Consider the following 15,882-nt stretch of genomic DNA (forward strand, 5'->3'; position numbering starts at 1 on the left):
TCTGATTGGGGAGGGGACCAGAGAAAACTACACTAAACTAAACTCACAATGACTCGAAATGCATTTCCTGACATAGTCTCCTATCTGGAGGTATCTGAGAAAAAAGTTGCTCCCTTGTAGCTTGTATAGCTCTTGTAACTGCTTGAAAGAGGCAAAAACATCCTCCTAGTATAGATTACCGATTGTGCAAAGTCCTACCGGTTTCCAAAGTCTAAATGTACTGTGTAGAATAGATGGTTTAAAAGATGGATTGCCTACAATGGGAGTAATAGAGGATCTCCCTGCTGCGGAGACTCAGGTCGTTTGGAGTGGAGGGCCCACTCCTGAAGACCTATGACTCTGTGGTGGCCTTAGCCATCTTCTATGGTGTGGTCTGCTGGGGCGGCAACATCTCTGCCGGGGACAGGAAGAGACTGAACAGGCTGATCCGAAAGGCCAGCTCTGTTCTGCCCTCTGGACCCAGTGGAGGTGGTGAGTGACAGGAGAACGGCGGCTAAGCTGTCATCCCTGTTGGACAACATCTCCCACCCCATGCAGGAGACTCTGACAGCACTGAGCAGCTCCTTCAGTGGGAGACTGCGGCACCCACGGTGTGGGACGGAGAGATTTCGCAGGTCTTTCCTCCCCACTGCTGTCAGACTCCACAACAAAGACTTTTGCAGCTGATCAAACACACACATGTGCAATAAGACTGCTATATGTGCAATTCTTCTTCTGACGAAGTTGTATTTTCCTACTCAGTTGTATATAGTATTTGTATTTCTGTTTTATTTTATTGCATTCCAGTGTTTTCTAATTTCTGCTACATAACTTTGCACTTTTGCTGTAACAACACAAATTTCTCACCTGTGGGACTAATAAAGGTCATCTTATCTTATCTTATAGGGTTAAAAAAACAACAACAACTGTACAGTCAGAACTTTTTCTGCAATTCTAAATTTATTTCTCACAATTCAAGTCCAAACAATCATGCTGACAGATTTCTTTCTTTCTCATTTGTTGTGTATAAAAGCAGTTAAATATGTAATTTCATTACTGACAGAAAGGGGAGTTTCACTGGGCTGGCCCACTAAAGGTCACAGAAGCTGTGATGTAAAATGAGTTTGACTCCCCTGATTTAGAGTTTCAGGGACATCATAAAATGTTCATTAAGCCAAACAACAGTTTCATTACAAGTGTGCGTGTTAGTCCCCATAGGGAAATAGTTCCTCTGCATTTAACCCATTCACAATGTACAAGGTAATTTTATCGTCACCCAAATCTTATAGGGGCTATTTGTTTGAAATAGCCCCTATAAGTCTCCACAACAAAATGATCAGCTTTGACCTTTCTAATGACAACTGTGTATGCATCACACAGCTGCTTGAAAAGCAACCAATCAGTGTGTAGCTTAGTTCTCCTGACTTTGGCCCATGCCATGTTGTGCTCGTGGAATAGGTTAGCTAGATCAGTAGTAAACCATGCATTATGTCTGCATTTATTTCCTTTACACATCCATAAATGGATACAACAAAATAAAGAAGAATTCAACAATATCTAATGCAAAATTGAATTCATGTGCAGTATAGCAGGTTCCCTCTAAGTGCAGCCAGCCACATGAGATTTACTGATCAAACCACGAGAGAGAGATTCAACATTCAGGCAAAACAATCTTTAAGAAATGACAGAAAACTAAAAGAAAAAGGAAGGAGGACAATACTTTGCAACTTCATAAATTTAAGAGGCAGGATTATTAATTGCAGGTCCAGAAAGCAGAGCTACCTCATCAGATCCAAGGGTGACATCAGCTGCACTCTTTACAGGAGACTCCACCTGAACTCTGTGGAGCCTGATCTCAAGGTGTTTAAGTCCGACCCTGAAACCAGAAGAGGATCTTTCTGTCCCATCAGATTCATTGTGATCCAGTGATTTCAGTCCTGCATGATCACGCTGATGTTTGCACAGAGCAGATAATGAAGTGAATGTTTTTGCACATTGGTAACAGTGAAACAGTTTATTTACAGCGTGGGATCGTTTATGTTCGGAGTATGAACTGAGATTCCTGAAGCTCTTGTCACACTGGTCACAGCTGAAGTTCCCTTCAATGTGTGTAAGTTCATGAAGGTTACGACTACCTGACCGTGAAAAGCTTCTGTCACAGTGTCTGCACTTGTATGGTTTCTCTCCGGTGTGGACTCGTTTATGCACTTTAATCTCACTTGCAGTGGTGAAGGATGACCCACACTGGTCACACACGTGCTTTTTGACTCCACTGTGAATGAGTTCATGTATTTTTAATTGACTCCATGTGGGGAAGCCTCTCCCACATTCTTTGCAGTAGTTCATTTTGTCTCCAGTGTGTCTACGTTGGTGCCATTTTAGGTTCCGCTGCCGATTAAAGGTTTTTCCACAAAGGTCACAGCGAAAGTCTTTCCCACCACCACAGTGATGACAGGGTCGAGAACTGGATCGATCTGTGTCGCTCTGTTTCTAAACAAAGACACAAAGACAGGGAGAGTCAGGGAATTGCTTCAACATTTTAATCCTGAACATTTCCTTAAATAAAGAGCATCTCTGCCAACGTCCAATTACATTTTACTGTTTAGCTCAGCTTACTGGGCGAAAACAACTCTTCATTTCTAGGTAATCTACTTAATGGGAAGATTGATGTTTAAACCTCTGGATGCTACAAGATACTAACCTAGGGGCTCGTCCCTTTTTTGTTCGTGTAATTTGTTTCCTTTTGATGTTTACGGTGGGGGGACCGTCAATGTGGGAGTTGAGGAAAAAGGGAGAGTGTCATCCATCTATGCGTTGGGCGCGAGTTTTGCGGACCTAGAGTGATTGGATGTGGTTAGTTGTCTGCAGAGTTGTGTTTTTCTTTTTTGCTTTGCTCATGATGTCGTTTGACATGGATGATTTTGCGCAACAGCCCTCCATTGAAAAGTTGGAGCGGTGCAATAAAGCAGATTTGTTAGTAGTGGCTAATTTATTCAATGTGGATGTTCCGTTGCATACTAAGAAGGTGGAAATTAAACAATGTTTGGTGGAGAGACTGGTGGACAGGGGAGTGTTTGGGAGCATGACAACTTCGCCGAGTGGGTCTGGGAGTCTGGAGATGGCAGTTTTTACCGCCTTTACGTTACGGAAAAACGAGTTCTCGCGATAACTGTAGAAGCGTCTAGTTTGCCAAAAACCAACGAAGTAGAACAGTGGATGTGTGGCCAATTGTGCTAGCTAACTGATGACCGAAGAGGAGAGGATACAGCCAGCCCCAGCAACTTTCAAAGCTGATGTGTGGACTTATTTTGGATTTAGGACAAAAGAAGGCAGTAAAGACTATGACAAGAGCTATGCAGTCTGTAAAATCTGCACCGCCAGAGTCAAATATTCGGGTAACACCACGAATTTACGAACACACGTGTGTAGACACCATAGCGATGTAGCGCCAAATGCTAATTTTAAAACGAAACGAGGTGATCCCGCTCAACGGACAATTGAAGAAGTTAACTTTTCGAAACTACCAGCAACTTCAACTCGTGCAACAAAAATAACGCAGTCAGTACTTGTTTTTATTTGCAAAGACATGCGCCCTCTGAGTGTTGTGGAGAATAAAGGATTTCGTAATATGATTAAAACGCTGGAGCCCCGTTACACCGTTCCTTCCCGACAACACATCACGGACATCGCTCTATTAAAGTTGTACCAAGAAGTCAAAGCGACAGTGCTGGACTCTCTCAGCTCGGCAGAGACAGTTGCTTTGACATGCGACGCTTGGACTTCGAGAGCCACTGAATCGTACGTAACTGTTACAGCACATCACATAATGGACCAGTGGAACCTTCAGTCTCATGTACTACAAACCCAAGCCATGCATGACAGTCACACAGGTGAGCACATTGCAGCGTTACTAACTGATGCTGTGGCTGAATGGGGATTGAACGCAAAGGACCTTGTTGCTGTTACCGATAATGCACCAAACATGGCTCTCGCGGCTAGACTTGCAGGCATAACGCACATACAATGTTTTGCACACAGTCTGAATCTCGCCTCACAGAAAGCACTGAAAATACAATCCGTGGTGCGACTTCTCGGGAGGATCCAACGTGTAACAGCCTTTTTTTTGGCGCAGCACCACAGCCAGCAATCAGTTGAAGCAGAAACAGCGCCTCCTTCAGCTACCTGCTCACAGATTGATCACGGACGTAATAACAAGATGGAACAGCTCCTATGATATGATAGAACGATTTTTATAACAGCAACCAGCCATCTGTGCAGCTCTGCTTTCTGCAGAAGTTAGGAAGAGTGAAAAAGAAATCTTCACATTAAGTGAGTCTGACATCACATGTGCAAAAGAAGTTGTCAGGGCACTCAAGCCTATGAAGGACGCCACCCTGGTGATGTCAGAGCAACACTTGGGCACATATATGCGGGACTTTTCGTGGCTGTTTTGATCTTGCTCTCTCTCTTAACCGATCAAATCTGGCTGTAGTAGCAGCTTTAAACTGTGCATGACCAGGTTGATAGAGGGCGCCAGTCTGGATCACATTCCTGCATTTTGTAGGCTGGTTTTCTTACAAAACACAACAAACATTAGGCCGCAAAGCCACCGTGAACAAAGCAGCATAGCCCAACAAATTCAATTCAAATAAAGACTTATTTGTAACCACATCAACAATTATGTTATGATAACTACAACAGCAGACTGACCTTTGTGGAAATGCTTGGAGCAGAGTAACCTGTGAGCTGGAGTGTTCTGGGAAGTTATATTTGGTCTGCAATCCAGCCCATCCGTCGGCTCTTTGTTACTTCGGAAACGTGGCTTAAACAATTTCTCTTCCACGATGTAAACGATAAAAAACCGATCACTTTACCCGTCGGCTCTGTAATAAAAGTCTTTTTTGCTCTCAGTCCCTGTGTCTCTGAGTGCTGTCTGTATTAGAGTCTATTCCTCTTGTGAATCATGGAATTTAAAGTCTTATTCAGCTGCTCCACCAACCCATCACTCGCAGTAAGTATCTCTTTGGGGATACCAACTCTGGGCATGAAATGAAAGCCTATGCCACACTTTTTGCAGAAATCCTGCACAGTGGCACTGCTTTGGGATATTGTGGTGCATAATTGACCAGAACTAATACAAAGCGATATCCATGTGCCCTCTGTGTAATAGCTGGATGAGGTTCATGCATATGCACTCAAACTTTACATCTATTAATGGTAAAAGGGGCAAAGATGCTTTTGGAATTGCCGGGCTTTCTTTGATTGGTCACGGTAAAACCTGCTCCAATACTTTGATTTTCTGTTTCAGAGTATCTTCTTGCCACACCGCACCCCAGATACTTTTGTTTCTCAACTTACTCTCCTGTAATCTCACTTCAGGTTTTAACAAGCACACAGTTTGTTTGCACTTTGGAAGGAAAACTCATCCTTTAAGCATCTTAAACACACCCCCAGCGAACTTCATACTCACAGCAAGTGTTTGAGAAAAATGTAACATTTTATGACCTTTTTGTCCTGGAAGATCGATCCAGAGTTTTTAATGAGCTGCCTGGTCAGTGTGAGTGGAAAACAGCTAAGTCTCCTCCTCTGATAAACCTCCATCTGTGATACTGAGAACAGTTAAATTAGTTTGAATCTGAAATCATGGCTCAAACTACTTGTTGTGAGACCATTTCTTTATTTTTCACACCCTACAAACTTTGCACAGTTCATCAGATATAACTAATGATTTAACAGTATCAGGATTTCATAATCCAAACTTCAAATCAACAAGAAAACAGCTACAGAACATGTGGATCAAAATGAATTCATTAAAAAACAACACGTAGACTTCAAGGATATTGTAAATACACTAAAGTGAAAGGAGCAGCCAAAAGTAGAGGTTTGATAGAATTTGAATGAACTAAAAGGAGTCATCTGCTATCTTTAAAACGACCCTGATGTGTGCTGCTTTTAACATTTCTTTGCTGCCATTGTGAATAAGAACGTGCTCTTGGAGCACTGCTCCACCTTCTGGTACAACCTGGTATTACATGGAAGTACAGCCCAACACCAGTTTAGCTTGAGATTCTTTTTTCTGGACATAAAGTCACAGCAGTTGTTGTTTCAAAGACAGCTGACGGATTTAATTCATATTGGAAGCTTTAAGGGCAACTGGTGTGAAATTATTTGGAGTTCTGGGAGGAAGGAATCTAAGAACAAGGATTACCACAGTAGAATATTAAATATGAAAAAGGATTAAAGTGTAACTGAGGTAACACATAAAATGAATACATGAAAAACAAGTACATTTTAAAAACTGAGAAACGTCAAATGAAAGACATTGATGTGTGTGTATGTGTATATATATATATATATATTAGGGGTGCAACGATACACAAAATTCACGGTTCGATATTTTTTCGATACAAAAAAATGTTCATGCATTTTTAATTTGTCATTTATTAAAATTATAAATATATATTTTAACTCAAAAGTACAGTTTTTAAATTTAACCCTAACCCTTGTGCGTGTTTTTTATTTTGACAGCGAATGCGCACCTGCGGACCACTTATGTGCAGCCCTGGTTATTTAGCTCGTCATATTGCAGCCACAGAAATTCTTTTGTCCATGAAACCATAAAGCTGCACTTTCTTTTTGCCTTATAGTCTGATTTGTCATAACTTCTCCGTTTTGTGGTAAGCTTTTCTTTGGCTGTCACTTCTTCACCCTGACCTGTCTTATTTGGCTCAGCAGAACTAAAATACATATCTGTCTGTGAAGGTTCTCAGTCATCCAGGTCATCGTAGTCAAATATAAATCCTGCTGCTTTTACACACGCACTCACATAAGCTCAGCGATTCTCTGCGCGATCAACCTCTCACATGTTTAAGCTGCGGGAGATTTCACTTGTCATGTTTGCATAGTAAGCTAACGATTAATAAGACGATGTCAGAGGAATTGGTGCACAAATTATCATCACTCACAGATCAGTGCTGTCGCTCTCTATACACAGTTCGCACGATTGCAAAGTGAAAGCAAAAAACAAGCGCAAATTCAAACGCGACTTCAATATGTCACATATTGACAGTGGCTCACCGATGCCAATGACATAATTACCCAGCTACATTTCTGAAAGAATGCAAAAGCATTGACATAGATTTTTCCTTCCTACAATAGCCCGACGGGCAGGGCAGAGATAGATTTTGGTAGCCCGACTGAAAAAATCGCTAGCTCCGGGACGTTGGGCTAGCGATATTGCAAGCCCTGTATCTGATTGAGGAATCACTCATCTTTGGAAAAGAGAGTTTATTACAGAGAAATGGCTCTTTCCAAAATAAAAGCTATACTATCCGCTTCTTCTGGGCTATATTCTCAGCAGCATATTAAACATATCAGGTCCCCATAAGGAGAATCCTGTGCTAACAGCTGTCTAAATGACTCGGCTAAAGTTTGTAGCATGCATGCTTGTTGTTTTTGTCTTTGCACTAGGATGATGTCGGCGTAAATGTGCAGTCATATTCGTTGTGTTCCCACTAGTGCTTTCAGGTTAATCTCGTTGAAATAACCTTAACGCCACAACACGGCAAATCTCCGTTAACGAGCTACCCTATACAGAGGGGCTAGACGGCCAACACGTTAACGAGCTAACTGCGCTAGCACACTAGTTCACACCAATGTAATTGAGCATTGCATGGCACATCCAACATACTGTTTTACTTTAGTCCATGACTCGCTTACCTTCAGGGTCATACGTCACATGAAAACCAAAATAATTCCAAACGCCAGATCTGAATGAGGGTGGGGGAGGTGCCCTGCGCTCTTCCTTCTGACTATGCTGTCTGTGTTGAGCGCTCAGTGGATCTGCGCTGGACAGTGCAGCCTAGGCGGAGTAGTCGAACACAGATTCACTGAGCGCTCAACACAGACAGCATCGTCAGAAGGAAAATTGATAAAATAAATTACAAATGTTGTATTGTTCGATACATATGCGTACCGAACCGAAAGCACTGTATCGAACGGTTCAATATCGATACGAATATCGTTGCACCCCTAATATTAATTAATTTATATATATATATATATATATATATATACACACACACACATATATATATATACATATATGTGTGTGTGTGTATATATATATATATACACACACACACACATATACATATATATATATACACACACACACACACACACACACACACACATATATATATATATATATATATATATATATATATATATATATATATATATATATATATATATACACATATATACACACACATACATACACACACACACATCTCGACAGTTTTGATACAATATTAGTTTGGTAAAAACACATTCCTATAACTTTTATAATACAGTAAAAAGTACAACTACTAATGTTCTAAGGGAACAAAGATTAAAACGGGTCTCAAACTCAGGGCCCGCATATCGACGTGAAGAATTTTTGTTTTAAAATTATTATTTTAAAAAAAAAAAACAATGTAGCCTCGTGGGTCGTACAGTCCGTGTTGCAGGGAGAATGTGTGGGGCTGCCCCTCCTGTTGTGTGTGAGCGTGAGAGAGGGGAAAATGACCATGAGAGTCAATGGTTGGTACAGGTGAGAAACGAAGGAAGATGAAAGAGTGTAAAGTGTAAACCACGACAGCCAAAAAGAGTGCCTGACAAGCACATGTTAACAGTCATCTGTACACTGTGTTTGCCCCCTCCAAAACAGTAAAGTTCAGATGATGTTTGCACAGAGCAGATAATGAAGTGAATGTTTTTGCACATTTATTTACAGCTTGGGATCATTTGTGTGTGGAGTCTGAAGTTCTTGTCACACTGGTCACAGCTGAAGTTCAATGTGTGTACGTTCATGAACGTTACGATTACCTGAACACGAGAAGCTTATGTCACAGTGTCTGCACTTGTATGGTGTCTCCTGTGTGGACGCGTTTATGCACTTTAATGTTATCTGCACTGCAGTAATGAAGGTTGACCCACACTGGTCACACACGTGCTTTTTGACCCCACTATGACAGAGTTCATGTTTTTTAATGCACTTGATGTGGTGAAACCTCTCCCACATTCTTTGCAGTAGCTCATTTTGTCTCCAGTGTGTCTACGTTGATGTCTTATTAGTCTCTCTTGATCACTGAGGGTTTTTCCACAAAGGTCACAGTGAAACTCTTTCCCACCACCACAGTGACGACAGGGTTGAGAACTGGATCCATCTGTGTCACTCTGCTTCAAAACAAAGACACAAAGACAGTGTAAGTCAGTCCTTCAACATTTTGATCCTGAACGTCGCCTAATCAGACTTGTTACACTCAGGCTAAAATTCAGGAATAAAATATAAATACATACCTCACAGTAACTGCACTTGTAGAGTTATTTTCTGGTGTGGACGTGTTGGTGTTTTTCCAGGTGACGTGGAGACTTAAAAGTCTTATCACACAGGTCACATTTATAAGGTCTTTCTTCAGTGTGGGTAAACATGTGGCGCTGTAACTGTGTGGCTGTTGTAAAGTGTTTCCCACACTGATCACAGCAGTAAACATCATTTCCAGTGTGAATCCGTAGGTGAATATTTCGGCTGCCTGGCTGGCTGAAATTTTTTCCACAAATGTCACAGCTGTACGCCTTAATTCCAGAGTGGGTGAGTTGGTGTCTTTTTAAGCTTATAGCCAGGGTAAAAGACTTTCCACACAAGTCACAGCAGTATGCTTTAAATTCACTGTGGATGAGTTGATGTGTTTTTAAGCTTTCAGCCAGGCTAAAAGACTTTCCACACAAGTCACAGCTGTGTGCTTTAACTCCACTGTGGATGAGTTGGTGTCTTTTTAAGTTTGCAGCTAGGTTAAAAGATTTTCCACACAACTCACAGCTGTGTGCTTTAACTCCACTGTGGGTAAGTTGATGTGTTTTTAAGTTTCCAGCTAGGTTAAAAGATTTTCCACACAAGTCACAGCTGTGTGCTTTAACTCCACTGTGGATGACTTGGTGTGTTTTTAAATTTTCAGGCAGGGCAAAAGATGTTCCACACAAGTCACAGCTGTGTGCTTTTACTCCACTGTGGATGAGTTTGTGTCTTTTTAAGCTGTCGGCCCGGATAAAACCCTTCCCACAGTCATCACAGCTGTAGTTTTTCCGTCCAGTTCTTCTGTGAGGTTTGTCGGCCTCCTGAGAGCGCTGACTTCTCGCTCCATGTTGGTCCTGCAGTGACAGAGATACAAACAGAGGCAGTGAGTGAAATGCAGTCGTGGAACAAACTGAAACTCCATTAGTGGAATCAAAGATGTCAACAAACACGTCGTAGGTGTGTTGCCACCACCTTCTGGTAATACTATCAAATTACAATGATGTGCTACAATGAGAGTTGGAATTAAAATGACATTATTGAAGAAATATTGATCACGGGAAAAAAATCTTTTACTTGATGAAAAATTGTGAGTTCAACTGATGCTATTGTTTCAATGTGTGCTGATTAAATATGATCTTTATATTTTCTTGTAACTTCTGTGGTTTTTTTCAGCGTAATACTTAGGCCCCCTCCTCGATTCAGAGATGGTCTTTCCCTTTTCACGTAAATGGCCTCCTTGACTCAAACCAGAGTTCCTCCCTGTCCTGCCTGTAGGTTTAAATAGACTTCAGAGTCCTGACCTGACAAAGCAGCTCTTCTGTGTTGTGCCATCCTCTTAGCCAGAGGTTGTTTTACTCTGTTTGTGTCCTTGGGGTGGACCAATTTTTGGAGCAGCGTGTTTTGGGGTTTAAAAGCCACCAAGATGTTTTGAAAAAATGAGTCTCTGCGGTTCCGATACTCCTGACACAAATGGGATCACATCGAGTTTTTACATAGGCAGCGGTTGTCCCTCTCACCTGGATCAGCTGGAACTTTCTTTAGGTGCCTTCCCAGTTTTGACAAATGTCCAGCTAGAATAACCACATTTACTCAGGGGCTTCTTGATGGCATATTCTTCTACTTCCTGGCCGTTGTGTCAGTAGGGATGGTGTTTGCTCTGTGTTCATGCTCCAGTGGATGATGAGAGTCAAACCTTAAATACTGATCTGTATGCGTAGGTTTAGGGTAAACATCAGCTTTTAGATGTCCCCCATTACTGATAGAAATCTCACAGGCTAAGAAGGCTAACCTGCCACTTTTCATATCCTCCCTGGTGAATTTGATGTGTCGGTGCACCGAGTTAATGTGATGCCTGAAATGTGGTACGTGCTGAGTTTGATTTTCACCCAGGTGTCATCCACATACCTGAACCAATGACTTGGTGGTGACGGATCATCTGCAACTGGAAACGCTACATCAAAATGAACAGAGTCAACTTTTGGGGATTCTGTGGTTTCTGTTTATGAAGTACATTCTGTATGTGTGGAGGAGCCCAGGATGGAAAATATAAAGCTGCTGTTAACATCCAGCTGTGCACACAGTTTCAATAACAGTGTAGCTGAGATATTTTCTCACCTCCTGTGTTGAAGTCATTGTTTCCTCTGTAGTGGCTGAGCTGAGTCCAAATGGCTGAAACTGTTCCTCTGCTGCTCCACCAGACTCTTCTCCTCCTGTTACTCAGCTGGGACACAAAAGTATAGATATGTATTTTATCCCTGACAAGAAGAAGCAGAGCAAATAAACATTACTACACTCAGTGACAACAATACCTATGAAGCTTCAAGGTGAAACCCCAGAAGCAAAAAGAAAGTCATCAGCTGCAACAAGAACTTGAAAAAAGCCACTGAGCTCCCTGCATACCACCACCTTTACCCGGTGGATGCTGCACCCTGTATATATGGACTTCCATAGATACACAAAGATGGAGTCCCACTCAGACTCATTGGTAGCAGCAAAAACACATCACCATCCTAGCTCCACTTGTGGGTCCACAAACTTACACTTGATCCAGATGAAACCAGAGTGTCCTTTGATGTGGTCTCACTTTTCACTTGTACACCTCCAACCGAGGCAGTGGAGACTGTCAGGAAACAACTACAACAAGACAGCTCCTTAAAACCAGAACCAGCTTCACCCTGATCAGGTCTGCACACTGTTAGACCTCTGCCTTACCACCACATATTTTAAATACAACGAAGGTTTCTAAGGACACAAACATGGATGTGCTGTGAGCTCCCCAGTGTGTCCCATTGTAGCCAAACTTTACATGGAGGAAGTGGAAAGAAAGGCTCTTGGCTCTTTAACAGGGACAGCACCGAGCCACACAAGAAGTCCAGTCACTTTCTTTATAAGACGCCTTAACGCCCACTCACATCCTGGGCCATCTGACCTCAGGAAATCACATGATAGGGTGGGGCCAGGTTTCACAATGACCTGGCTGATTGTGACCCACACCCATTTTCACACCTTGGCTCATGTGATTAGGTAGAGGATCATCAGGGGGTCCTTTTAGGGTTTAAATCTGAGAATCTCCGCCATCTGACCTTAGAACTGAAGAAGCTTCTCGGGTGAGAGGTGAAATGTCTTCAAGCAACTTAAAGAAGTCCAGACGCTTTTCTTTCCAAGTTCCTCAGACTTTCCCAAACCTGTTTTCATCTAACGACTCTGCTTCTGTCTGAAAAACACTCAGAACGTGAACCAACCACAAACCTAAAGACCCCACTGCACCAACAATGCACACCAACAGCCTGAACAGCTCCTGCTGTGGATTCTACCAACAATGACCTGTTACCCCCCACCCAAGACTTTCAACACCTTCAGCAACCCCCGTGATTATAAAACATGTCCTGGACCTCATCACTACTTCACAGTGTCTGCACCCTCCATGGGTCCTCCCTCCCTACATGAGAGATGTAAATACTCTTTAAGAGACAGAACCCCCAAAAGGCAGCTGGACCAGACTCAAAGTCTCCATCGTAAACCACAAGTGGACAAAACTTCTGTTTTCTGTAAACAACAAATAAAAATAAAATCCAACATTCAATCCACAACACGATAAAAACATTCTTCTTCTCCCAAATCAAAAAGAGCTGCACATTAACCACCACAATATATTTTTTTTCTCTGTGCTTTCAAATATGAACACTGTTTACTTTCATCTGTTTCATTAGTTTTTGTTAACATCTTCCTGTGCATCACTTTACAGCAGCCACACTCATTGAAATGAGACTTTGTAGGAGTTCACTTCCTCTCATGTGTTCATCCACAGCAGCTGGACAATAAAGTTATAGTGACCCTGATACTGCAGCAGATCGCTCTCATCCATTTCCTGTTATCACTTCAAATAGAAACGAGGCTGTAGAGGTTTGGTGCAGGCAGAAAAACAGCTGCAGGGACAATGAAAAGACTTTTCTGCTCCAACTTCTCCCAGCATGCTGAGCTAATGATTAGTTGGTGTTTTTCTCCAAACACTCTCTCACTCTTCTCTCAACGTGTTCACAATAAACTGTGAACAGACACCGAGGAGAGCAGCAGAAGACCTCATTCAGGAGCTAAACTCAACATGAACTGAACTCACAGTAAAGTTAGCTCGGTGCTTACCTTTAGATGAGCCCACAAACCGAGAGAAACTCCGCGATGAAGCTGCAACTCTTTCCAAACACAGGAAACAGATCAGGGAGCAGAGACCCACGTGGTTCACGCTGATCTCAGCTACGATCCAGGAGACAAGGGTGGGCAGATCGATGCAGATATCGATCAGGACGTTGGTAGTGGTTTATGATCGATACTTTAGTTTGTTTCTCTCCTCTAAGTTCACTACTTTACTCCCGTTTCATGAAAAAGCAGCTCTCTCTGCTCGACTCCTCTCCTGCACGCACACTTTGCTCCGCCCCCTTCTTCCTGCTCTGTCGTGACTTGTTGGTTTCTGGTCACGTGACTTAGTTGCACAGCGTCGCTGGCTGTATCACGATTACACGCAGACAAAGTTAATCTAAAGACAAGAACTTTAATGAGCCAAAATGGAACGCCAGGACTGCCAAAATGAATTAATTTAATACACCGTTAAATAATATTTAAATGTGGCAATAATTAATTACATAAATATTTACGACACATGTAGTTAATTAATTAATAATTATTGACAGTTTTAATTAATTAATTATTTAATGATTTATTTATTTAATTCATTTTGGCACTTTAGTCCCCTTTATCTCGCTCCTTGAAATAATTTTATCTGTCAGCCTCACCCATCAAACCAAGTGGGCGGGGTTAACGCTGCCATGCAGCTTCTCTAACATTTGATTGGTTGCCGTGCAAAGTAAGTCAAGACAGGTCGATCCTAGATAATCGATTGCTTGTGTAGACTTGGGGCAGCCAGGTATCCCAGAATGCATTTCAAATCACAGGCAGCAATGGTGGTGGTGTAGTTTTAAAATACCCCGTTTTTCTGTCACCAACTACACTTTTAATAGTGTTTTAGCTGCGAATGTCGCAACGTAATCTTCACATGTCTGGTCAGGTTGTCAACATAGAACATGTTTGCAAAAGTGCTCATGTTCAATCACCGGCACACAGCTTGATGTTTGCATTATATCTAATCTTCCTCTCAAACATTTAAACAGCAGCGAGTCTGCAGCTGAGAGAACACAAACTCAAATTGTCGGAACAGGTTAGATCGTGTATTCATTTGGTGATTTATTAAATGTATAAATGTTATTCTAATCTGCTGCTGAGTCTCTTATGCTGATGAAAATGCAGAAAACACACATCACGGACACCTGTTCAACCAATCACTTTCATTCACACTTTGATCTGTGACAAACTGACGGTTCATCTTTGTTACAGTGTTGCGTTAGACTGCTATATTTTTTTGTTCTTTATGGTGTAGATTTTCACGTCTCTGGAATAGTTGGCACTAATAAGGATGATTTTCTGTAAAATCATATTGATATGACCCGTGACATATTCGCAGATGGCCGTTAGATTAGTCAGCTGGGAAACTGTGTTAACTCATAGAGCTGAAGATATCGTGGATATGCTGACTTCACTCTGTGGTGTACAGGTCCGTTTACCCTCATGATTAATATTCACAATGAAAATATTAGTCGAACATCGTGAAGTCTGTATGTGTTTCATAGTGTCGAACAACCTTTGTACAGTTAAAGCCAGCAGTTACTACATGACGGAAACACCAACGTTATCTCTTTTATGCGTTTATACACAGGTCACGCTGATTACTGAACAAAAACCCAAACATCAGATGTTAATCGAATTTATTTTCTCTCTCTCCTCCTTAAACATGTTTTTAATGTTAGTTATAATTCGTTAGATAGTTAGATATATATAACCAAGATGGCGCCGCGGATGGTCGCCCTGGTGCTTCAGTGCGTTACTTTTGTTTTGTTTTTGTGCATTTCTTCTGTGTCTGGGCACTCCTCTGGATATTCGTACACCAGAGAAGAGCTCCTTAACTACAGGACTACAACGCCTGTGGATTTATTTCCAATATTTGTCGCATCTGCGGCAGATTTACTGCTGACTCTGACCAGGAAAGCGAGACGCCGAAAGAGAGGGAAGCGAGCCGGCGCACTCGTGCGTTTGAGGAGACGCGGACTGCGAACCGCTCTTCCTGGGATCTTCCTTTCTACTGTTCGCTCACTCGGGAATAAGATTGACGAACTGGCCCTGATGAGAAGCATGAACAGAGACTTTGCCTCCTCCTGTGTCTTATGTTTTACGGAGTCGTGGCTCAGTGAGAACATCCCAGACTGCGCGCTCAAACTGGAGGGCTTTCATCTGCTGCGCGCGGACCGGCAGGCCGCTCTCTCCGGTAAGTCCAAAGGTGGAGGTCTCTGCTTCTACATCAATAGTGGCTGGTGCACAGATGTGACAGTGATTGCTCAGCACTGCTCTTCCTCTCTGGAATACCTTTTCATTCACTGCAAACCGTTTTATTCTCCGCGGGAGTTTGCTTTCATTCATCCTGGCCGCTGTTTACATCCCGCCAGACGCAGATGCGCAGG

General features: G+C 42.2%; 1 pseudogene; it reads right to left on the reverse strand.

The window, feature by feature from the left end:
- Window positions 1-774: 774 nt before the first annotated feature.
- Window positions 775-11,498, reverse strand: LOC113029628 (zinc finger protein 665-like; annotated as a pseudogene).
- Window positions 11,499-15,882: the final 4,384 nt, after the last annotated feature.

This window comes from Astatotilapia calliptera, chromosome 9 (genome assembly GCF_900246225.1).
Source record: "Astatotilapia calliptera chromosome 9, fAstCal1.2, whole genome shotgun sequence".
NCBI classification, from domain to species: Eukaryota; Metazoa; Chordata; class Actinopteri; order Cichliformes; family Cichlidae; genus Astatotilapia; species Astatotilapia calliptera.